Genomic DNA, 10,836 nt, shown 5'->3' on the forward strand with positions numbered 1-10,836 from the left:
TATTCTTTACGCAATACGGAGAGGTTTATTATCGAAATTACGAGAGAGCACATTCCGGGAAGAGATGGGCAACATATTACTACCGCCCACATATATCTCGCGTAATGATCACAACGAAAAGATCCGAGAAATTAGAGCAAATACGGAGACTTACAAGCAGTCGTTCTTCCCACGCACAATTCGTGAATGGAACAGGGAAGGGGGGATCAGATAGTGGTACAATAAGTACCCTCCGCCACACACCGTAAGGTGGCTCGCGGAGTATAGATGTAGATGTAGATGTAGGTGTAAATGTGTTCTTTACTTTTTAAGCAGTATTTTTTTTTCTTACGCTATATTTGTGTGTCCAGATGTTCCCTGCCTCAATAACTATCTTCGCATAGACTAGCAGTTGCAGAGAAGTTTTTGTCTCACCTATTTCTCTTCGTAAATTTCGTAATGTCTGTTTACAGGACAAATAATCAGTATTTCGCAATCGGCTGCGATAACAATTCAACCAAACTTTACAATTAGAAGAAAAGTTCATTTTATACGAACAAGGAACTGTTCAATGACCTATCAGCTGAATACATTTAGATTTTAGTAATTTCTTTTATTTATCTCACCATTTTTACTTGTAGCAAATGATGGTCGGAGTCAAAGAATCCTTTGCGTGTTCTCACATTCAGAATTTCGCTTTTAGTTTTGCTTTTGAGCTACGTGATCGATTTCAGATCCACCACATATGTTTTTGGGAGTTTTCCATGTTGTGAGTTTTCGTTTTGGGTTTTGAAATTGCGTTGACATATTTTTTAAGGTAAAATTTTGACTGTAAACTATGAGATGTTCTCCATCCTTGTTGGTGCGTATGTGTGCCGTGTATGGGCCTATGATTTGCTTGTGCTTCTTCTCTTTGCCTAGTTGTGCATTGAAGTCTCCTAATACAATTTTAACATTTCTGCGTAGTATTTTGTTTGTTATTTCTTTCACGTATTCCCAAAATTCTTCGACTTCTTTTAACTTTTTCTGTTTTGAGCGGTTGTTAGTACGTGTGCGTTGATGACTGTGTATCTTTTGTGTCGTGGTTTGAAGGTTATTGTAGAGATTATTTCTGATACTGAATTGAAATCTAGGATGTTGTCTATGGCTTATTTGTGAACCGAAAACCCTGTGCCAAACATTCTCGGTGTTCCTCTTGTGTAAGCAGGTTTTCCTCTGTGTTTTCTGTGTCGATGTGGTTTCCCTCTGTGAAATGTGTCTCTTGTATTGCGAGGATTTTGCTGTGAAATTTTTTCAGAACATCCGTAAGCTGTTTGAGTTTTCCTGTCTTGACCAGCGTATTTGTGTTGAGCGTGCAAATATAATGTTTGCGATGAGGTTTTGAGAAGCTTCGATTCTTCTCCTTCTCATGATGGTGACCCAAAATCCGATGACCAGGAAAGACAAGTATATTTACTGGGGCCTGGAGTAGTGGATATTTTTCCTGTTGTTCCATCATGATTTTTTTCAAGTTGAAGGTGGTTGCGGTGATCTCTTGGAGATCACAAATGTTAGAGACTTCTTGTTGAGAACAAGTCATATTTGTAGCAGCCACAGCTACTTGGTGAACGGTGACCAACAGCCGCTGGATACCAGAAGAGACGCTAATGGGTTTAGGCCTAAGTTAGTATTTGGTCCACCCTGGGTATTTCATTTGCGCAGTACCACCCATGTCTGGGAGACTTTCTCGTATCCGCCACGGGGGGTGGCACCTGATGGGAGATCTAACAATCCCAAATGGGTATGCAGTTCTGTTTCTTTGACATTTGAATAATCATTCACTTCATTCACATGCAAAAGTTATGATAGTATGCCTTGCTTCTTTTCTCATAGCACACATTCCTGGGCTACCAAAGAACAGCAGGTATGTTTTCTGCAAACGTGAACATGAAAAATGTTGTGCATACGAGTTGAAAGTGGAAAATGTAACGAACAAGAAGCTGCAGCTACCAGTCAGCAAACAAACATTGGTGTCGGAGTTCCAGCTTCAATCGCTATAGATGCAAATACAGTAAAATTGAAATTAAAATGATTAATAAATCACGCTTTTCACATCAGTTCCTTCTCTTTTTGGTTATTCGAAACATATCAACAAAAAAAGGTTACATTATCGAGTTCTCATGTGTCTAATTACTAGAGCAAATACACATTAAAGACCAGAAAAACGATCGAAATTGCCTTCCTGACACTATGCTATTCGTGGAAGCACTGCAATGTTTATTATTTAAAATGGTTGTTACGAGCACGCCACAGAAACAGTGAACAAGAAGCAATTGTAAACAGCAGTCTGTTGATGTTTCGGGCTACAAAAGATGGTGGCAGGCCCCGCCCATTCTGGCTTCGAAACAATATACAGTGCAAGTGTACAGGGTAATCTCACTTCTTCTTTTACCTCTTTGGTGTATCTCTGCATTTTATTATCTCTGATATGTATAAATACCTTTGGTGTGCACAAGTGGCTTAAGTTAGCTGTAGTTCAGACTTAGTCGTAACGCGAGTGTGTTGCGGGTGGGAAAAAGTGTTTCATATTAGTGATAATAAATGTAATACTTGAATACAGAGAAAATATTGAAATTCTTCGTTTCTTTCGAAAAGTACCAATTAACGCTTAAAGAAATGTGATAATGAATCTGAAAATAACTGACGAAATGGTTTGACAATGAGCTACAATGAAAGTATTGTCGAAAGATTGTTCAGATAAATAAAAATTATGTTTATATTAGTTGTGTTCAATCACATTTTTTATATGTGTAAAATATTTGTTATAATAGCATGTAATGTGCTGCTACTATTTTTACAATTACGTGAGAACGACTAGCTTACAATGTCCTCACACGTTAGGGAGAACGGTGCTTCAAATTCACAACCGGTTTTCCGGATTTAGGTACCCTATGTTCCTCTAAATTCCGGAATGGATTTTTTGAAAATAACATGGCTGATTTCCTTCTCCGATCTTTCCTTCATCCAAGCTTCCGCTGCGTCTCTAGTGAGCTCGTTGTTGATCCACTGTTAAATCTCAGTCATCCTTCCTTCTGACCCCTCCATTAATCCTACCTGGTAGGGATTCTAGATTGTCGAGCAATACTGAAGAATCGGTCGAAACCGATATTCGTAAGTTATTTCTTTCAAAGATGTGTTACATAGCCTTAGGTCTCTTCCAACGAATCTCAGCCTTTTTTCTGCTTTTTCCCTCAACTAAGTGTGTGCGGTTGTACTCCTGAAAAATCGCATGCGTTGTTCTCCGTCTGTAAGTCCGGGCATTAACATTATTTCTCGGACCACCATCAAAAAAGTTACGAAGTTCCGTACGGCCTTGAAACATGATGATTTCCCAAATCATCACCTCGTCAACAACAAGGTGGCATCTTTTGACATTGTTCCCGTTACACAACCGTCACATTCCTTCCGGACGAGAATCACTGTGCAAATCTAGGCAGTACTCTTTTCCATCTCCCAGTCTCCAACTGCGGTCTTCCTTTGGTTAAAATCGAGGCGATAATTGTTACCTGGAACAATCTACCTTTACAAACTTATTCAACAACAATTTAGTGCTTCCAAGTACCTTATGTAAATGTGCACTGACAGCTATAAATGCCAACTATTCTTGCATGTAGCTTCCAGGGTGTTCAACACCGTTTTCTGAATTTATAGTCATACTTGCCTCTTTTTTTTCTTGGAATTCACCCGAATTCGTGTCATCGCCTTTAGAAAGTTCAATTGCTAAGTGTAAATAACGACAAGCGAGGAAACAATTCGTGCTGAAAAACTTAAAACAAGCATACGGTATTTATCTCGTATTTACATTTTTTCAAAGTTCGTAATTATAATGATCCATGTCTCTGTAGCTCTGCATCCAAGTTCCTGAGGACACGAGATTGCTCTGCGGTTTATTGGATTCGAGTAACTTTCGGAACTTGAGCTCTCTTAGAACTATACGCCAAATCAGACTTAAATTTGCGAGGCTTATATTAATAGTTTTAAACATGTTTTCGCATTTATGATATTAGAATGGATTATTATCAGCTGATTTATTTAATTAATTTCCTTTGTCATAGGAAAAAAATATCTTTAATGAAAATGAGACTTCGTTGCTTCTCAGCAGCATTAATGTTCGTAGACGTACTTTTGTTTATTTATAGAATATAGCATATAGAAGAAATAATGAACGAGGAAGAGATGTGCAACGAAACGCAAATAAAACATTTTGTATAGAAAATGCCTACGCCTGCACCTGTGTAAATAGTGTTAGTTTGTATGCTAGCAGCGTGATTCAGTTGCATGGCTGTTTTTGCAACAGGACGAAATCCAAAGGCTCGAGCTCTTTCTCCTGTGCGACGCAAAGTGTGTCGTAGGGATGACTATGGAAATGGCAACAAGGGAAGCGGTGGAACAACGCTGCTAACATATGTCTGTTCTTTGGATCAGCAGCAATCGGATCATCTTCAGTGATGTTTCATGTTTTCACTCCATGAGACACTGCGGAGATATGGAGTTAACGCACTACATTGTGGTACGCTATGGTGATCCAGAAATGTGTGCTGTTCTTGCTAACAAAATTCTGATGATGAAATGATGATTAAATCAAGACTCTAAACTGTCGACAGGCGTTGATATACATCAACGGGGACAGCTGACAATGTGTGCCCCGACCGGGACTCGAACCCGGGATCTCCTGCTTACATGGCAGACGCTCTATCCATCTGATCCACCGAGGGCATAGAGAATAGTGCGACTGCAGGGATTTATCCCCTTCACGCTCCCCGTGACACCCACATTCCCAACTTAGAGTCCATACATTCGTAGTGCCCCTGCCCATTACACTCATTACTCGCGGCAGATAATCTTACCGAGTCTCGTAAGGGTTCGGGCAATGCATGTGCATCCAGCACGGAACAAGAAGGTCAATGGCCGGTGGACATTAAATTGGGAATGTGGGCCTCACGGGGAGCGTGAAAGGGATAAATCCCTGCAGTCGCACTATCTTCTGTGTTCTCGGTGGTTCAGATGGATAGAGCGTCTGCCATGTAAGCAGGAGATCACTGGTTCAAGTCCCGGTAGGGGCACACATTTTCAACTGTCCCCGTTGATGTATATCAACGCGTGTCAGGAGCTAGGGTCTTGACTTAATTATCATTTCGTTCTAAGAGAGCTGCATGGTCCGAAAGAACAGATACCATCTTCATATAAATTCTCATGGCGCCATTGCTTCACTGTCAGCCATGCTTCACTACCAGCCAGGATTCTTATCGGACATTCCTATTACATTGGCGAACGGCACACACGAAGAACGATTATTGGTAATTACTCTTCGTGAGCCCAAATTTGTATAGTTTTACACTCCTTGTCCTTATGCGAGCTGTATATCGGCAGTATAAAAATGATTTTTGTCTCGTAATACGGTCTCGGATTTTTTAGAACAATGTTTTTCAAGATGCTGAGCTCCTTTCTGGTAGCGCCTGCGAAAGGAGTGTGTTGAGTATGTGTGTGACGTTCTCGCGTTGGTTAAACAAATCAGTGAAGAAGCGAGCAATTCTTTTCTTCCGTCAATCTGTTCGGCAGGGAGCACAGCCCGCCGAGCAACGCTCCAGAATAGGGCAAACAAATGCTTTTGTAAGTCATGAATGAATTACGCTACCTACGAATTCTTCTGTTAATTATGAGTCTTGCTTCCACTTTCGCAATGATACATTTATGCCGTCGGTCAACTTTAAATCTGTCTGGACAGAAATTCATCTGTACCTGATGTAACTGGCTCCAGTGACAGAATGCCGGTCATGTTGCGACTTTTCATCCGGTTACGAGCGTTACATTACGTATTTGAGTTAAAAATCGGCCATCAGTCTTTGAGCCAGGCGCCGAAAATCTAAAAGTCACTCTATATTCCGTAAGAATTTCCCAAGGACATTCCTCACTGTACAAAACTGTTTCGTTTGCCAAACCGGCTCAGACCGCCACCAGCCTCGTCCTTCAAGTATTGAACAGCAACGGTCCAGTTGTACTTTCTTCAGGTTAACAAAACGCTAGTTTTACTCCAGTCGATAAACTGTCATTAAGAACAACGTCAAGGGTGTCGTTTGGTTTGGATTTCCCGTATTTCGTAAGCATGTCCGTCTGCTTGTGAGTTTGTGATTCACGGGCTCTCAACTGCGAGGTTATCAGCTCCCTTACTGAAATTCGTATGAATGAATGTGGTTAAAACGTCTACAGTGTCATAAAACGCGTAAGAGTAAGTCTTGCACAATTAAATCCGCTCTCTCCCAACCTCACCCAAGTTATAAAACTGTCAATTAAAATAAAAGTAATACAAGAGGGAAGCCTTAATAACTACACAGGGACATGTAAGTGGCTGATCACTTAGAAAAAACGTGGATGAGACAGGCACCATGATAATACATTAAAAACCTCTCCCTAAAATTTTAGGGGACTACTCGAACATTGCACTAAACCTGAAACGTCGTTTGATTGTCAGTTCAGATAGAGGGCAAATTTGACGGTAAGTCAAATTACGCCCTCTTATCTGAATATAAAACACAGTTTACTAAAATGAGGCGCACTGTGATCCGTACTCCACAGGCACCATACATTGGACAGTCTTCTCGCTCACGTGCCGCAGGGCTTTTTCCTATGCGAAGACGAGTGAGCAGGATCTCATGCCGTCCGTGCTATATACTAGTAATGCCAAGTGTTAAAGGGCACTCAAGAATTCGGAACAGACAAGGAATGCAGCAGTCGTAACACATCTCATCTGCTCCAGTGCCTTCAAGATCACTTACATCTCTACATCAAACACAATGAATTCTCGACGTAACCGGATCTTGAGGACACGATCAAGGAAGGCAGCAGGCCAGCCAACGCAGTCCCACTGTTTGGACCCATCCTCAAATTTAGCTGCACAGTTGTGGTGCTCATTTATGATGTCATAAAATATTCTTTTAAAAAACAGATTCAGAAGTGCAGCCTTTGCTGAAGCGCACTGAATCTAAAATTACTCTGGTGCCTTGCAGTAACTAGGATAGTAGCTGGTTCCAATCCTGAATTAAGGTTTGTACCTGTCCCGAACCAATGACACGAGTACGTACTTCATACGGAACCCAAACGACCTTGTTGGTTGCGGACGATTCGAGATAAAGTGGTCAACGGCAGGACGCGCAACAGTATGTATTTAGCAGAACTGGAAACAGCGAGAATCTTATATGCTTGATACACTCTGAGGATTTGTCACCGCATGGTTAATGGCGATTCCCCAGCCTCAGCACAGAGTCTGGGCATGCGACTAATCCTGTGAGCATCCGTAACCAGCCGGATCCCCTAATGGTGGATAGCGTCGACAAGGTCTTGCTGGTCCATGCACTGTGTATCAATAGTCTAACCGCGATCTCACATAAACGACACACATCCTATCCTCTTCCGAAGACCTGTGGCTAACGCATTTCGTAAGCATGTATTTTGAGCTGCGAAAACGTATCGAAATCAAGAAACACGACGTTAATCTGATTAATTAACGTTCACAGCTAATCAGCGCTACACGTTGACTAGAGCACTCAAAGTCTCTCATGAACTTCTTTATGAAGTCATATTAGTCACAGTGACTTGTACACGAAGTCACCCTCTTTATGGGTGAAAAGACATGTGATGTTGCCTTATCCTCTTGAGTCGCTATGTATTATATATGCTACATCCATTTTTTTTTCTAGCTCAGGCGGTAAACCAAACTCACTGTGCCTAACTGTAGCACGCACCTTCACTGCATGACTTGGTTTCATGTATGCATGTCCCCAGTAGGCTGCAGCATCTGCTTAAAAAATTGTTTATCGCTGAGTCAGCACCCCTTCGAAAAATAAAGAAAATTTCTATTTGTTTTTAGTAGTTTTGGGCTACAACGTTGTAGCTTCCTTTTTTAAAAAAAATTAAAATAACTTTACTATTATGTTGAATGAAGTCTGAACTGTGGAATGGATGCAGAACTCAAATTTTCGTGTGGCGTGTTGTAACTGCCATTGGTGTGCTTACTCTGTGTTATTGTTACTAAAACTTTACACGGTTGGGCAATGTAACTCCCAATACCAATAAGAAAGACAGTCACTGTAAAATACATTCAGCCCCTACGGCACTGAGTCATCTGGCCCTGCTCAAAACTGATACCTTGGGTCCCTCTGCACATAACAAATAAATTAAATTCTTCTTACCTCTGAAGCAGCAACGGAGTAACGCAATATATTCTAGTCTCCCATAAAAAATATGAATGCTACAGGCTCAGCAGTGTGCAAGGTTGGCCATATTACTTGAAATGCACATGAAATTCATTTGGCTGATAAACGAGAACATTTAAGAAAATTCAACTTCTTTCATTATATGACCTGAACTGAGAGGCGGTACTGATTGTGGTGAATTACTAACACTCAGTTTTTTTAGCAAAATTATATTGCAAGTCAAGTTTCGCATTTCAGAAACATCTGACAATTGAAGCTACATTGCTCGCAATTGCTGCACAAGCAACGAGATTTAAACAGCAAGTAATGCCTAACTTTATTAATCCAACATAAATGCAAATCATCAGTTACACATAGCTTGATGAATTCTTCTCGGGTTATCAGCCGAGTGGTGGCGTCGTCTTGTCGCAACGTTTAAATGAGTTTCGTACCCATCATCTACTCGCCAGAAGATGATGGGTACCTACATTCGCCAGAAGATGAAGGGTACGAAACTCATTGAAACGTTGCGACAAGACGACGACGACACCACTCGGCTGATAACCAGAGAAGAATTCATCAGTGGAATACACCGAGAAAGACTGAAATCGCATTTACACAAAGCTTTGTTAAAAATTTTTAAAATCATTAAAAAATTGAAAGATCTAACTAATCTTTTTGTCAAAACAGTTAACGTACATTCTAGTGTTACTCAGCAATTACAAATTATCAGCCAACTCATCTATACTAACGCGCTGGCAAAACAAAAATCACAATTATTTAATATTTTTACCTTGGTTGCATGAAGACTTCTGCTTCCATGTTCAACAGTATTGACATACCTACATTAACGGAACTCTTGGTGGCTTCACACAGTACACCATAGAAACTGCCTACTCTATCGTCTTCCCTCACAGACAGCTACCAGCGACTGTGTGCCCAGCGCTTTCTGACTCCAACAAAGCATTACAGTATCTTTGGCTCTGTGGTTGGGCAAAGTCAGCGATTCACAATATCGAGCCTATCAGAAATATTCCCTGTTTATTATATACTAGTTCCACTTTAATTTATTAATATTCTTATCTTATTCTGGTACAACATACAAGTCTGCCCAAATATATTCGTTTCAATGCCTTTAGATCATTCTCAAACAGGCTAATATACCCTGCACTATAGAATAAACAGTTGTTTATTTCGTCACAACAGTATAGCGATGTATTGTTTTCGATGTAGCTCTTGCCCTACATTTGGCAACGACTTGTACTTTAACACACCAGTGACATTGCTTTCATAATTTTTAGGTGTTTAGTGTTGAATTTTCGAGTATTGTACGTATTTCAGTATTTTACCTAAGAATGATGCACTGATCACAATCAAACTTTTCACTAATAAAATCTAAGTTCAGGACTGAAGAGGTTAAAAGACAGTAAGAAATTTCCTTGTCGCCCATTGGTTGCTTTGAGACAGCTTTATAAGAAGGCGTGGACTTTCTTTGGGCACCGAATGCCTAGGAAAGGATGAGGAGTGGCTTCTGTTAAGCTGCAGAAACACAAAGCACATACATCATCAGGTTTAGCAGTCATAGGATGTGGATGTGTTAGGCGCGGTCGCGCATCTGCGAACAACACAGATTAGTCTACACCGTAGCACTCATACGCGTATCTTGTATATCAATTTTTATAAACAAACATATAAATGTTCGTTTGTTCAAAATCGTTAATCTCTGACTGGTTGCTTTGAAATTTTGCCACAGCGTTTCATTCTAGAACCGCTCGGTCACAGCAGCCGGCAAGATGGACCGAGAAAGAGAGAAGAGGAAAGAGGTGATGGAGTGAGAGAGGGGGAGAGGGGGCAGGAGGAGATGTTGGGAGAGGAGGGAGAAAATGGAGAGAGGAGGGAGAGAGTTGATGGACAGAGGGAGGGGAAAGCGGGGGGAGATGGACAAAGACAGGAGGGGAGGTGGGAGATATGAAGATGGTATCTGTTCTTCATATAGTTGAGGCTAACCGACCATTGACCTTCTTGTTCTGTGCGAATGCACACGTATTGCCCGAATTCTTATGGGACTCGGTAAGATTGTCTGCCGCGAGTAATGAGTGTATTGGGCAGGGGCACTACGAATGTAGTGTGTGTGGACATTAAGTTGGGAATGTGGGGCTCACGGGGAGAGTGCAAGGGATTAGTCCCTGAAGTCGCTATATCCTCTGTGCCCTCTGTGGCTCAGATGGATAGAGCGTCTGCCACGTAAGCAGGAGATCCCGGGTTCGAGTCCCGGTCGGGGCACACATTTTCAACTATCCCCCTTGATATATATCAATGCCTCTCGGCAGGGTAAGGAATGGGGAAGAGAGGGGTAGGAGTAGATGGAGATAGAGGGGGGGGGGGGGAAGATGGATAGAGAGAGGGGAAAGGAGGAGGAGATGAGCAAAGAAAGGGGAGAGAAGGAGATTAGGACACATATCAAGTGACCGCACATATTAGAAACGTGTGATTTCTCTTTTCTTCCTTTTACACTTAAGCAGAGTGAGCCACAGCAAAGCGTCACCAGGTACAGCTAGTACTGCTTAATTTCACTCTTGTGGCGAAAGTTGTCACGATTATTATGAAGAGGTTTATTCATTTTACCCAA

General features: G+C 41.4%; 1 non-coding gene across 1 annotated transcript; it reads left to right on the top strand.

Moving 5' to 3' along the window:
* Positions 1-10,415: 10,415 nt before the first annotated feature.
* Positions 10,416-10,490, top strand: Trnat-cgu (transfer RNA threonine (anticodon CGU)). Its single transcript has one exon. It is a non-coding gene; the product is annotated as a tRNA-Thr (tRNA).
* Positions 10,491-10,836: the final 346 nt, after the last annotated feature.

This window comes from Schistocerca serialis, chromosome 5, assembly GCF_023864345.2.
Source record: "Schistocerca serialis cubense isolate TAMUIC-IGC-003099 chromosome 5, iqSchSeri2.2, whole genome shotgun sequence".
NCBI classification, from domain to species: Eukaryota; Metazoa; Arthropoda; class Insecta; order Orthoptera; family Acrididae; genus Schistocerca; species Schistocerca serialis.